The 14718-nt window shown below is 40.4% G+C and overlaps 1 protein-coding gene across 4 annotated transcripts in view; it reads right to left on the minus strand.

Annotated features, from left to right (window-relative positions):
• The window catches only part of RASSF8 (Ras association domain family member 8), a 148608-nt gene that overhangs the window by 95861 nt on the left and 38029 nt on the right, over positions 1-14718 (minus strand). The window lies entirely within an intron of this gene.

Below are 14718 nucleotides of genomic sequence, written 5' to 3' on the forward strand. Positions count from 1 at the left end.
CACTGCCAAGGTCATTTATTTAGCCCATCATTTTGACCATGTTACTCCACTTTTGAAGTCCCTTCACTGGCTCCCTATTTATTTCAGTACAAGCTTCTTGTTTTAACTGTTAAAGCTTTATACCACCTGGCTCCTCATCTCTCAGTTCTGATTTCTCATTATAGCCCTGCTCGGGATCTCTGCTCTTTAAACTCTGTGCTTCTTACCCATCCCAGGGTTGTTTGCTCTTTAGCTCAACTTTGCCCATTTTCTCTTGCTGCTCCATATTCCTGGGATTGTCTCCTAGAGCACTTGCAGACTGCTCCCTCAAATTTCGGTTTTTAAGTCTTATTTTAAAACCTTCCTTTCCCCCCAAGCTTTTGGAGTTTCGTATACCTAGAGTATATGTATTTGAAGTCCTTGCTTTGTCCTCTATTTGTTTCCCCTCCTCTCCTTTGTTGTCCTCATTTTATTTTATTTTAGATTGTATGCCTTATTGGCCAGGGACTTGTTTTTACTGTTTTATGTCCATCGCCATGTGCATCTAATGGAGCTATATAAACAAACAAACAATAGAACCCAGAGCCAATGGCAGACAGAGCCAACTGGTTCTTTTGTCCCCATCCTTGCTGAATTCTACAAAAACAACACTGGCAGACTGAGAACAGACTGAGCTTGGGAGTGCCATTCCCCTGACATTCTAATGGATCAGCCTCCACTGCATAACAGGGCAACTGATATATGGAAAGGCACATGAAATTTGTGGAAATGCCAACAAGATGTGCTTAACAATTAGGGGACCATTACAAGACATGCAGTGAATAAAGGGTAAGGGCTCAGGAGAGAAAAAAGCAAAAATCCAAGCCTACAGTTTGTTATAGTGTTAACATGAAGTGTAGGTGGTATTATTTTATTTATCAATATATATATATATTGCTCACAACAGAAAACATCAAACGATTTACAAATATGAAAAAATACCAATAAAAGCAAGCATTAAAAACTGACAAAATATTTTTATCAAAATTTAAATAAAATCATCAATTTTAAGACAATCATACATAGTTAAATTAAGTGTTAAAATTACATGCTTGGGTCGGCTTGCCAAAAGATTTTAGCAGAAGCCAAAAACAATAGAGCAAAGATACTTGCCTAATATTAATGGTGTTATGCAGACTTAATTTAGTTGAATTTTACTAGGGGAATATATATATATATATATATTATTTTATTTATTTATTTTGTTCAATTTATATACCGCCCACAGCCCAAGGGCTCTCAGGGTGGTGCACAACATGGATAAAATACAATAAAATCACAAAAACAGTAAAGTATACAATATTAAACAAGTAAACAACCTAAGATAGATTAAAAACACAAATAAGTTAAAATGCCTGGGAGAATAAAAAGGTTTTAACCTGGCGCCTAAAAGATAAAAGTGTAGGCGCCAGGCGCACCTTATCGGGAAGACACCACTGAAAAGGCCCTAGATCTTGTTACTACCCTCCGAGCTTCCCTGTGAGTCGGAGCCCGGAGGAGGGCCTTAGATGTTGAACGTAGTGAGCGGGTAGGTTCATATTGGGAGAGGCGTTCCGCTAGGTATTGTGGTCCCGCACCGTGTAAGGCTATATATATATATCCATCCCTCTATTAAGTTTACATTTAATAGTACAAATGACAATCCGCACATCCTTTTTCTGGATGTCCTTCTCACCACTGAAAACAACAAAATAGCCACTGATCTCTACAGCAAACCCACTGATGCCCACACCTATTTAAACTGGAAATCCTGCCATCCTAGGCATATAAAGAAGAACATTGTGTATAGCTTAGCTCTGAGAATCAAACTTATTTGCAACACTGAAGATAAATACCAGAGAAGGATAAGTGAACTTAAAGAACACCTTCTAAGAGGATATTCTCCACATACACTGCCCAGAGAGCTATTAGCTATGGGCGGTTTATAAATGAAATAAATAAATAAATAAATAAATATTATGAATTGCAACATCCACCGAGCCTCCATTCTGTCCAGAGAAAACCTCCTCCATCATACTGAGGTGTCAAAGAGCAGAGAGCAACGGATTCCATTTGTGGTAGATTTCCATCCAGCATCTCCTAACTATCACCGAGCAATCAAGGAGAGCTACCCATTGTTGGCAAACTTTGAACATCTTACCAGAGCCATCAGCAGGCCTCCTGTTCTAGCATTTCGCCAACCTCCTAATTTGCGCAGACTGTTGGTGAGAGCTGTGCTTAAGCCACCTATCACCAATCCAGGGTCCCATCCTTGTCACTCCAAATGCTGTATCACCTGTGTGTACCTCAGGGAGACAGCCACTGTTACAAGCAGGACATATTACATCAAACAGAACATCACCTGCAGGTCCTGCAATATAGTTTACATCATCAAGTGCAAAAGACCAGGATGTCATATCCAACACGTAGGAAAGACCACAACTGACCTACGCACACACTTCTAGAACCACAAGTCAGCAATTTTGACCAAAAAAGTGGAGCAACCAGTTGCAAAGCATTTTAACATCGAGGGTCACAGCCTGTTGGACTTTTCCATTACAGCGATAGAGATGCCAGCAGATCCAGCAGCACTGACCAAAAGGGAAAACTTTTGGATTTACTCTCTGGACACATTGGCACCACATGGCCTGAACCTGGAGGACAGTACCACCAGTACTTAGCTTCTGCAAATGAAGCCCCTCTGAGCATTCCATCCTCAAAGCTATATAACTGCCACCTTGGTAACAGCATTTGTATGTTGGCAGCTGATGAAGGCGGAAGCTGAAACGTTTTGTTAATATAATAAAAACCTCTGTTTGGTTAATCACAATTACGTTTATATATATATATATATATATATATATATATAATCTCACATGAACTGATGCCCAATTTAAAACCATGTAAAGAACTTTAACTGAACAGCTTACAAACATATCCCAAAGGCTAGAAACAAAACTGTAAGCAAACAATGCAAAAGCATACTGAAGAGCCTCATTAATTCAGCTTAATGGCTACAACACCCACTGCTAATTAGTACAATTCAGTTTATACACATTAATAAATGAACAAAGCCAAGCCCACTGGGTCAAAAGAAAACTTAATCAACAGGCACAGTTTTGTAAATTTGTTTGTAACTGTTACAAAGCATTACACAATAATCTATGCAATCAGTGATTTGGAGACTTTATCAGCCTGCCCATAAATATTTCATCAGAAAAATTTTCCTCAAACTTATGGAGGCATACAGCAACATGAATTTGAAGCTTCATTATACTACCAAGTGGTGAAACAAGGCAAGGATCATTATAGAGATCTACAAAACACCTACATTCATCACTGAATTTAACAATTATTGACAAGGAACCTTTAACTGTGGTTCTTCAATTGGTCATTGGTATGTGTAGTCATATGTATGGGCTCCGCACCAGCCCAGAGCAAAAGTCAGAACCTTCTTGAGATAAGCAATACAAATCCTGCTTACACACTTGATAATGCATGCTTTGGAGCATGACTTTGCCGCCCTGGGCTCCTGCTGGGAGGAAGGGCGGGATATAAATCAAATAATAAATAAATAAATGACTTCCATATTATTACCATTGAAGAAACTGGACGATATCAATAGGAATGTTTACTTTCTGCAGTTTTTAAGGAAAGTATGAGCTGTGCCTCTTTTTTTCTCTTCACCTACCTTTTTTGTCCAGGATAAAGTTTCTCTTTATTTGCATTTTTAAAATGTCAATCACTACTGCACCGGTGGGCACCTTCGGTCAAAAAGGAAACAGAATGGTGGAAGCCACCCCCCGTGACCACACAGTGTGATGGCAATGCAGTAGTGGGTCTCACCAAAGCCTAGCTATAGAAAGGTTCCCAAACTTTGCTGTGCAGGCACAGAACCCATATATGATACTGCATGAAGAATATACAATCAGCTTACGGGAAAGAGTACTGGTATGGGGATTAACAGTATCATATGTCTTTTCTAGTATAAAACCTACATTAGGCGTGTCACCAAGCCTATAGAGGATGTAGTTCTATTATCAGTTGTACAACAAACTCCACTTTTTAATTTAGTACTTTTAACTATTTCTGTCCATGCACATGCACACACTCAAACCTATACCACCAGAGCCATTATGGTGAGACTTGTTAACCAGACAGAATTAGTGATGGCCACTATCTCCCCTCATTCCCAGTCCTCTGGCAAACACAGATAATACTGCACTTCATGCTGAGTTTCAGCAACAATCAGAAGGAGCAACTCATTCCCCATGCTAGGAAGCCAGAGACAAGTGATTACTCAAAACTGATCACCACTAGCCAGATAGTGAACTTCTTGCACCTGTAAATATTGTTTCTTTTTCACTCCTGTTATGTCAAGTCATTCTAAAATACCACAGATGGTGGAGCACACAGATATACCCTAAAGCTTTGGACACACAACAATAATGGCTTTTGCATTTTTTCTAGCTAGCATAGTCATAAGATGCTTTTAAGGGAAGATTTAATATTCCTAATGCTGTAACTACACAAACGGTTGTTTCAGAAGCAGCACATGAATGTTCCACATACACAGTGATCAAGTGAACACTTGGTAGAGCACATCTCAACAAAACACTTTAAAAATTACATCTGTTTTATGCTAGCCCTATTCATTCAACCAGGCTGTACGACAGACATTTGTTCATTAAAAGCAAGAAAACTTGAGAAATTTGCCAAACTAATATAGAATCAGGTAAATCAGGATCATCTTAAAAGAAAAAAGAAAACTTCCCTATGGGTGAGAAATTTCTACCCTTCCTTTATGGCCAGCTTTCTCCAAGCTGGTGTCCTCCAGATGTCATTTAATTCCAGCTCCCATCAGCCTCAGTCAGCATGGTCAGTGGTAAGGGATGATGGGAGTTATAGTCCAAAACAGCTGGAGGTCACCAGGGTCAGAAAAGATGATCTTACAGCCCACCCAGTGCCAGAGAAAACATAATGCTGGGCAATCCCTTAACCAGGGTTAGAAGATCGAGAATTTGCTCTTGGACAACACAGTTTCTCATATCTCTTCTCCAGTACAAATCCCCCACTCCTACTTTAACTTCTTAGGTGTTACATCAACAAAGTCTTTAACAGTGGTTAATGCAAACAGCTTCCTCTTTGGCAGGATTTGCTAGTCCTGGTGAAAATTATGTTAGCTTTAACGACAACAAATGATACACCAATTTAATCTTGTTTAAAGTAGGACGTAAGATCCTCCGTGGCGCAGAGTGGTAAGCGGCGGTAACGCAGCCGAAGCGCTGCTCACGGCCGGAGTTCGATTCCAACGGAAGGAGGAAGTTGAATCTCTGGTAAAAGGGGTCGAGGTCCACTCAGCCTTCCATCCATCTGTGGTCGGTAAAATGAGTACCATACACTGGGGGGTAAAGAAAGACCGGGGAAGGAACTAGCAAAACCACCCCATATATACGGTCTGCCTAGTAAACATCGCAAGACATCACCCTAAGAGTCGGAAACGACTTGTACTGTACGTGCGGGGACACCTTTACCTTTAAAGTAGGACAGGGAGATTCATGCCAGCAGCAGTTTGGAGGGAGGGAGGGAGGAAGGAAAGGGAGGGAGGGAGGAAAGGGAGGGAGGGAGGAAAGGGAGGGAGGGAGGGAGGAAAGGGAGGGAGGGAGGGAGGGAGGAAAGGGAGGGAGGGAGGGAGGGAGGAAAGGGAGGGAGGGAGGGAGGGAGGAAAGGGAGGGAGGGAGGGAGGGAGGAAAGGGAGGGAGGGAGGGAGGGAGGAAAGGGAGGGAGGGAGGGAGGGAGGAAAGGGAGGGAGGGAGGGAGGGAGGAAAGGGAGGGAGGGAGGGAGGGAGGGAGGAAAGGGAGGGAGGGAGGAAAGGGAGGGAGGGAGGAAAGGGAGGGAGGGAGGGAGGCAGGCAGGCAGGCAGGCAGGCAGGCAGGCAGGCAGGCAGGCAGGCAGGCAGGCAGGCAGGCAGGCAGGCAGGCAGGCAGGCAGAAATGCATGAACCCAATCTTCACCAAGGTTAAGCAAACACCCAGCACTACATCTATACTGACTTATAATGAAACAGAGATACATGAACACATGTATGTGAACTCATTCACTATCACAGCCTTTTCTTGGCCTTCAAAGATTTAGCCCAGGAGTGGGGAACCTCCAGCCTGTTGGCTCATGAGACCATTTTGGTCAAGCAACACCCACCTGCCCTGCACCTGACATCAGGTGTGAGGCAAGTAAAGGCCTAACTCTGCTGAAATGGTTTAGCTAGCACTACCAATCAGCTTACTGGTGACACCTGCAAAGTCCTGTGAGAAGGGCCTCACAAGACTGAACGATCAGCTGATTGTCCACACTTTATAGGTTGTGCATTGGGATGTCAGGATTTTACCAGGTGGGTGGCCTTGCCCACAGTCAAATTTGATCCACGAGGATGAGGATATAGCTATCTGGCCTATTGGCCATATCCAGTTCCCCACCCCGGTTTAGTCATTGAGGGTATAAATGTAAATGTACTGCCTTCAAGTCGATTCCAACTTATGGTGACCCTATGAACAGGGTTTTCATGAGGCTGAGAGGCAGTGACTGGCCCAAGGTCACCCAGTGAGCTTCATGGCTGTGTGGGGATTCGAACCCTGGTCTCCCAGGTTGTAGTCCAGCACCTTAACCACTACACCACACATATTTATATATATATTATTTATATATAAAAACATATGGAGGTATGACCAGTCAGGTTAGTAAGATTTCCACATAACAAAATAAATAAAACACAAAACTACTTGGCGCTATTAATCTTCATTTAGTTCAAGATAGGCTTGATTTGATTTAAATCATGATTTAAATAGCTCCTCTGAAGGTCTCAATTTTAATGATATAAATCTCAGTTTAAATCATGAGTGAGGAAGATTCTATTTAATCATCATTTTTTACTAGAAGTACATTATTGTTTAATATAACCTTAATGCATATTCAGAGATGTAGGTTTCATTAGAAGGTAGGTACACATTAAGCAATTATTCTGAATTGATTTCAGATTAATTTCATAAAAAATAGGATGATAATTTGGTCATTTTAGTACTAAAGCAGAATGAACTTGTGAAATCATTCAGATGAACCAGCTCCAATTGTTCAATTAATAATGATATAATTGTCATGATGTATCAGACTCACCACCACAAAACAGGCTTTTAAACTGTACTAATAAGATTATTGAAGGAAACTAACCAGAAGAATAAACAAACACTATTATATATTATATTTATACCTTACCTTTATTTTCATGATAGAAACCCAAGGCAGCTTACATAAGGTTCCAAGGCAGTCTCCCATCCAGGCACTGACCAGACATGACCCTGCTTAGCTTCATCAGAGTGCTGGCCTCATGTGCCTTCAGACCATAGCCTGGGACCATTAACAAAACACACACATGGATTTTTAAAGGGTTAACTATTTCAGTTTTTTCAATAACTAAAGTTTTTTTAAAAAAAAAAATTTAGGCAGTTTCAACCAAGTCAACATGAGAAACGTAAAATACTAGGTGGTACAATTAACTCAGACTTCTTCGCCTTTGGCTTCCTTGTTCATTGTCTGGAAAAGAAATATAACCTTTCCTGCTTTTTCAGTTCCCAATTTATTTCTCAATTTAGAATGAATTAGTCTAAAGGAAGAAAAAAATTCTCTCTACACTCGCAGAAGAGGCTACTGCTGTTAAGAGCTGGATTACCACTTCAGTGATTTCCTCCTTGTTCATTATCTCCCCAAATTCTCTATTCATTGACCTTCTCTATTTTTACTTAAAAGAAATGGGGGTGCCACAGCATCTGATTGTCCTGATGCGCAACCTACACTCTGCACAAGAGGCTACTGTAAGGACAGAATACGGAGAAACCGATTGGTTCCCCATCGGAAAGGGTGTGAGACAGGGGTGTATTTTATCACCCTATTTGTTTAATCTGTATGCAGAACATATCATACGGAAAGCAGGATTGGACCAAGATGAAGGAGGTGTGAAAATTGGAGGGAAAAACATCAATAATTTAAGATATGCAGACGATACCATACTCTTAGCAGAAACCAGTAATGATTTGAAACGAATGCTGATGAAAGTTAAAGAGGAAAGCACAAAAGCAGGACCACAGCTGAATGCCAAGAAGAGTAAAGTAATGACAACACAAGATTTATGTAACTTTACAGTTGACAATGAGGACACTGAACTTGTCAAGGATTATCAATACCTCGGCACAGTCATTAACCAAAATGGAGACAATAGTCAAGAAATCAGAAGAAGGCTAGGACTGGGGAGGGCAGCTATGAGAGAACTAGAAAAGGTCCTCAAATGCCAAGATGTATCACTGAACACTAAAGTCAGGATCATTCAGATCATGGTATTCCCGATCTCTATGTATGGATGTGATAGTTGGACAGTGAAAAAAGCGGATAGGAGAAAAATCAACTCATTTGAAATGTGGTGCTGGAGGAGAGCTTTGCGCATACCACGGACTGTGAAAAAGACAAATACTTAGGTGTTAGAACAAATTAAACCAGAACTGTCACTAGAAGCTAAAATGATGAAACTGAGGTTATCATACTTTCAACACATCATGAGAAGACATGATTCACTAGAAAATACAATAATGCTGGGAAAAACAGAAGGAAGTGGAAAAAGAGGAAAACCAAACAAGAGATGGATTAATTCCATAAAGGAAGCCACAGACCTGAACTTACAAGATCTGAACAGGGTGGTTCATGACAGATGCTGTTGGAGGTCACTGATTTATAGGGTCGCCATAAGTCGTAATTGACTTAAAGGCACATAACAACAACAACAATGTTTACACTTACAAAGAGGCAACTCCTTGAGAGAAAGAACTAAAAAGAGAGAGTGCATGCATTAAATGTACACTACCTGCAGAATAGGACTAATCAGATTATCTTCCATCTCCATAAACTACTGTTAACATATTCATAGAATATGATTAGAAGCTGTATAATCAGTATTCATGATGATACGTTTAATGCAGGCTTTTTTTACTAATTGTTTTAAGAAAATGTTGAAACCCAATTTAAATAAAAAAATCTGATTTAAGTTTTAAAAATCCAATTTTTTTACTTTTAAAAAATAGTTGATTTTTATCAGCCCTAGTTCAAGAGGACTATACTGAATAAGTGGCCTGAGGAATGTACTTTAAATCTGCCGTGGTTTGAGAAATCCCTTTTTGAAAATTTAAAAAGCATCTCCCACACCAGCTAAGAGTACTTTCTCATCACACATACTTAAGTATTCATAACATGGGTACCAAAAACAAAATCCCATCATCATCATCACGCCCTTATGCACTTCTATGGTAAATACTTTATGGCTGTACAAACACTGGGGGAAATGGGGTCAGAACAATACAAGAGCAGCTGTAGATGACATAGACAGCATACTGCATTTCCAAACCACTGAAACCAACTCTGATCCTGCAAGCTTTTAGAACACCTATAGGTCACTCACACAGGGAAGAGTGGCTCAAATATTCCAAACTTTTACTTTGAATTTCAAAGCTTTTACACTAACCACTGGAGTTTATTGTATTTTCATTTAGCCACTTAATGAAATCTCCTCAATCCTTCACTTAATGATTTTTAAAATGTTTTTAAATGGGTGGGGGGCAGAAAGAAGAGCTATTTTGTGCTTGTCCCAGAGCTATGAGAAGGGTGTGGGAAAGGAAAGGTTTGTTCTGGTCAGCAAGAGTAGAGAGTAAAAGCATTAACACTGTGCAAGAAAATTTCAAGAACCTGGGAGAATAATGTGGGGATTATCAAATGAAGGATATCTACTACTTAGTTCTCTGTGAATCAAATGTAACACTCAGTTTTTCAGTAAGGATAAAGTAAATTCCCCTACCCATGTTCTATTCAGAACTTCATTATTTCCTTCCCAGATACATAGGATATGCCATTGTAGTGCTTTTTCCCCTAATAAAAAAATTACATTCTCAGTTCAGGGCTTCTCAACACCACTGACAGTCCTTAAGTTTGAATTTTGTAGGCTGTCTTAATTTACCTAGAGCCTCACAAGCTGAATTTGAACCCAAAGCGGGCCCAAGTTTTACCCACAAACCAGAGGTTTCCCACACCTGATCTAGACCTACACATCTGTAAACTTCACCATACCTTTATTTTATTAACTACATTTGTACTCCACGCTTCCTCCAATCAACTTCAGGCAGACTGTATGGCAGTTATCTCATTTTATCCACAGCCACCACTGTATGGTAGGTTATGTCAACAGAAAGAAAATTGGCTCAAGCTACGCAAAATTAATGGCTAAGCATACATTTGAAACCAGGTCTCCCCAGCCCAGTCTAACCTTCTGCCCACCATAACATTTTTGCTCTTTATTTTAACTCATGCTCCCTTGAGGAATGGCACTCCAGAATCAAGGCATCACCACAAAGAAGCCCCTCTTCTTTGTGCATGTAATATTAAAATCCCCTAGAACAAACATCCTGGAGTCTTAAGGACATTCCAGTGGCATTTAAAGGGACTTGCCTTCATGTCAGCTATGTGGTTTGGATGTACAAGCCTGCTATCTAAGAACCATCCAAGCCATTCTGCTCACAAATTATTCCTATTCATACTTAAAAACATAGAAGGAACATTGGCTTAAAACAAAAAACTGTTTGAAAGGCAAGCAACTTTTTATTGAGAAAAAAGGAATATGGAAGAGTATAATTGGGACAAGTTTCATTATTGCATGTTATTAAAGCCAGCTCCTGCGTTTTGTTACTTTATCACACTCCAGTATGACTAAGAAACATAATTCAGGTAGTGACTATGGAAATAGGTCTGGTTCTACTGAGTTCTATGGGACAAACTAAAAAAACTGAAGGGGGTAGGGGAGAGAAGAGAAATTATTACTGTTTAGGATTCTGCAAGGAAAAAGGAGACACAGTGTGCACCTGTGCAAATGTTAGATGCAAAGTATCACTTTCCTCTGGTGTTCCCCTCCCCACTCCAGCTTGTCCCAATGAGAAACACTTAGCTAGTTACAACTGTGCTTTGAGAATTTCTTTTCTATAATAGTTCTCTTCAGTAGCGTAGTGGCAAATTCAGAAGTGCAGGATCACTTCATGATAGTCACAACACACTCCCACACAGTCACACCCTCTTTGTCACTTTCCCTCATCTCCCTAGCTCTGTGTCATCTCCAAGTTTACACTCTACTACAACAGACGACCCTAGGAGGCAATCAGCAAGGGAAGGTACGTGTTATCTACTGAGAAGAGTCTTCTCAGTGGCTGACTCATCTCCTTTCACTCTGATTGGCTCCAAACAGCACAAAAGGACAAGGACTCTTCTTGGTGATTAACATGCTTCAGGACCCTGCTCCAAAAAAAGTAAGGGGCCCATGCCCCCCTCCAAAACCCTGCATGAATACCCCAGGTTCTTTTCGTCATCTTGGATGAAGATGGAGTACAGTAGGGCCCTGCTTTTTGGTGGCCTGCTTTTTGGCGTTCCGCTAATACAGCTGCTTCAATTAGAGTAAGGCCCCACTCATACGGCACTTGTTCCGCTTTTAGAGTGTTTTTGGGGCATCGGGCACCATTTTATTGACGGAGTTTCGCTTTTCTGCAGGTTTCGCTTTTCAGCGGGGGTCTGCAATGTAACCCGCCGTATGAGTGGGGCCCTACTGTAATTCTTAATGCACAATATGTATTTAACTCTAGACTGTAATAGTTGAGGTACTGAATACATAGGATAATATTTGTACATCTGAATGGACCAACTATCATATATGCTTATCCCCAAAAGAGAAAGTAGCCAAACCCCTTTCCCCAACTAGCAAGCACTATGAATGCTGCAGTGGTATGTGCATGTACACATCCACGCAACCTACTAACTGAAAATGCTAACACAAGGATAATGTCATAGCAAGTCTAAAGGTTAACCAGTTGAAGAGGGGGCTCCGTGACCGCTTCAAAAACAGGCATGTACAAGTAAATAACGTATTGGAAGAAAGAAGTTATTTAAAATAGATGCAGGCAAGGGAGAGGCAAGTAGAGGAGGAAGACAAAAGCACAATAGTCTGAACAATAGTTCCAAGATTCTGCTCAATACTAGCATGTTATATATGAATTTGGGCAACTTAGCATCTTATATCTACACGAGTTGTCAAAACAGAAAGAACCTTCTCTGACTGTTATATCTAAAGAGGCTCCATTCCAATATTAATACTAAATTTCTTCTCACTGCTATAATCACTTCCACTGCCTGAACTCTCACACATGAATCCTAAGGACTATGATTCAGCTTCTCCTTAATAAGATATTTAGTCCTTTGAGAAATAGTGGCAATTTACCCTGAAGCCTAGGTAACATGCTGACATTTTTCCTTTATTTTATTTAACATATTTACCTCTCGCCTTTTGACCAAGTTGACAGACAAAGATGAATTTTAAAATAAAAATAAAACAGAATAAAAGATGCAACCAAAAAGTTAAAAAAAACCTAGAGACTGAATAGCAGCAGAATTAAGTGCCTCCCTCTGCAGTCTGCTCAACCACACAAGACCACTGCTAAAAAAGGAAGGTACCGTGCAAACATATCTTGGGAGGGAGTTCTAATTCCTGGGCAGAACAGAGATCACCCCTGTAACTTCCTATAGTGGAAACATCCTGAGCAGGGCCTCCAATGAAGACCTAGCCCAACAGGTAGATCTCTCTGATGGTGTTCCAGAGACTTTTGAAAGCCATCCTTTTCTGTACAACTTTTGGGAGGGACTGGGCCTGAGATTGATTTTACGTTCCCCCTTTTTTAGTTTTACCTCTTTAGTCCTCTTTAATATTACTCCTCTAGATTTCTTAACTGTATTTTTTGTATTATTAATCTATTTTAATGTTTCTGTGTGTTTTTATTGTGTATAATTTTATTGTGAGCTGCCGAGGTTAGGTTAGAAGGGTGAGATAGAAATATTTTACATAATATTTAATTTTAAATAATAATATGAGACAAGGTGGTTCTTCAGATCCCTGACCCCATGCTATTTAGGGTTTTAATATCAACAGAACAAACTGGGAGTCAGAGCAGATCTTCCACTGCCTATTCAGTTAAGCATGTAAGGCATACAGGGAAGGAGGCAGGAGCATACACAGAAGCCCCGTCACCAATGCCCCTGAGCACACTGGCTTCGCTTTGATCTTCACATGTTGAGCATAAAAGTCTAACAAAAGATTCTAACAGTGTTCAACTGAATGGTCTTAGATTCCTTCCTGCAGTCAGGGTTCTGATCATGGGAAGGCTTCTAAATGTGTTTACCTGAGTGGAATTAAACCTTCTCATGTTCAGTGCAGTAAAGCCAGCATGCACCAGCATAAACCAAGAACAAACCATGGCTTAGTCTGTTTGTTCATACCACCTGGAATTCATGCCAAGACCAAGATGGCAATCCTAGAGTTCCATAAAAAAAGTCAGTTCATTAAAAGCCAGGCAAAATTTCTAGTAAAAAAAAATTGACTGGCTTCAGTAAGAGTCAGGTTAAGTTCAAAATACCGTAAACACATCCAAGACACAGAAGAAACGTTCCGACTTTAAACACAGTATTTTTACATTATTTCTCAAGGGGCTAACTCTGGTTAAGTTATTAACCACAAAGTCACCAGTTTAAAATGTTATACTTTTGATGACCGCACTAGGGCTTTAGACAACTCCCCCCATCCCTCAGTTCCATTCCTCACTGAACTGCAAAATGAGTCTAGCACTAGCTATCCTTGAAGGGCTGTTGGATTTCCATGATAAGGTAAATGAGATGTTTTGGACATTCTAGAGCAATATACAAATGCCAATTATTTATGTGAATACTAGAATCAAAGCTGTGACTTCATGGACGCAGCAATACCTTTTTTAAAAAAAAAATACACCTAGGTTTAAAGCAGGGGATCTTAATCTGTGGGTCCATGGACAGGCTTCAGAGGGTGTGTGAACCAGGCAGAAAAAATTGTATTATTTATGTGGATCCATAGCTTTCATCAGATTCTCAAAGGCATGTGATCCCAAAAAGATTAAAAACCACCGGTTTAAAGTATTTACCTAGGTTCCATACTCTTTTGAAGTGATTAATGACAGCCCTTTTCACTCATACACTCCATCAAAAATTGCCACATGTTAATTTTTGCACTTCATTTTCAAGTATTTAAATAACCTAGTCCTGGAACTTTTCTCAAAGTACTTCATTCTTCTGTATCAGATTGCACCCAACCTCAACTACCATAAGCAAAAATGAGTAAAGAAGTCTCCTACAAAAGTAAGATTTGTACAGTTCACAATACGTAAGCCAGACCTAGCCTGCATTCACACACATAAGCAAGAGGTCACTAATGGAGGAGAGAGAACCTATGAGAAGGGAGGCTACAGACAGGTGGAAGGTTTCATTCCAAAGTGTCCCTTTTCTCTACAGTACAGGTGGAGAATGTTTTTGGCTTGTGGGCCACATTTCCTCTTGGCCAACACTCCAGGGGCACCATGCCAGCAGTGCGCAAACCAAAACAAGATAGGACATGGGTGCCACCCTCATTCATGCAAGCAATACCCTGCTCATGCAAGACTCTCACTCATTCTCAGTCACACACTGCAGTTAGGCTTGAAACAACCTTTCAATGACACCAATAGAAAGCTGTTTTCAAGTCTAATTGTGGTGCGGGGAGAAGTTTTCTGCCAGGGGGTGTCACAGCACACAGAAAA

The sequence above is a fragment of the Rhineura floridana genome, chromosome 8 (genome assembly GCF_030035675.1).
Source record: "Rhineura floridana isolate rRhiFlo1 chromosome 8, rRhiFlo1.hap2, whole genome shotgun sequence".
NCBI classification, from domain to species: Eukaryota; Metazoa; Chordata; class Lepidosauria; order Squamata; family Rhineuridae; genus Rhineura; species Rhineura floridana.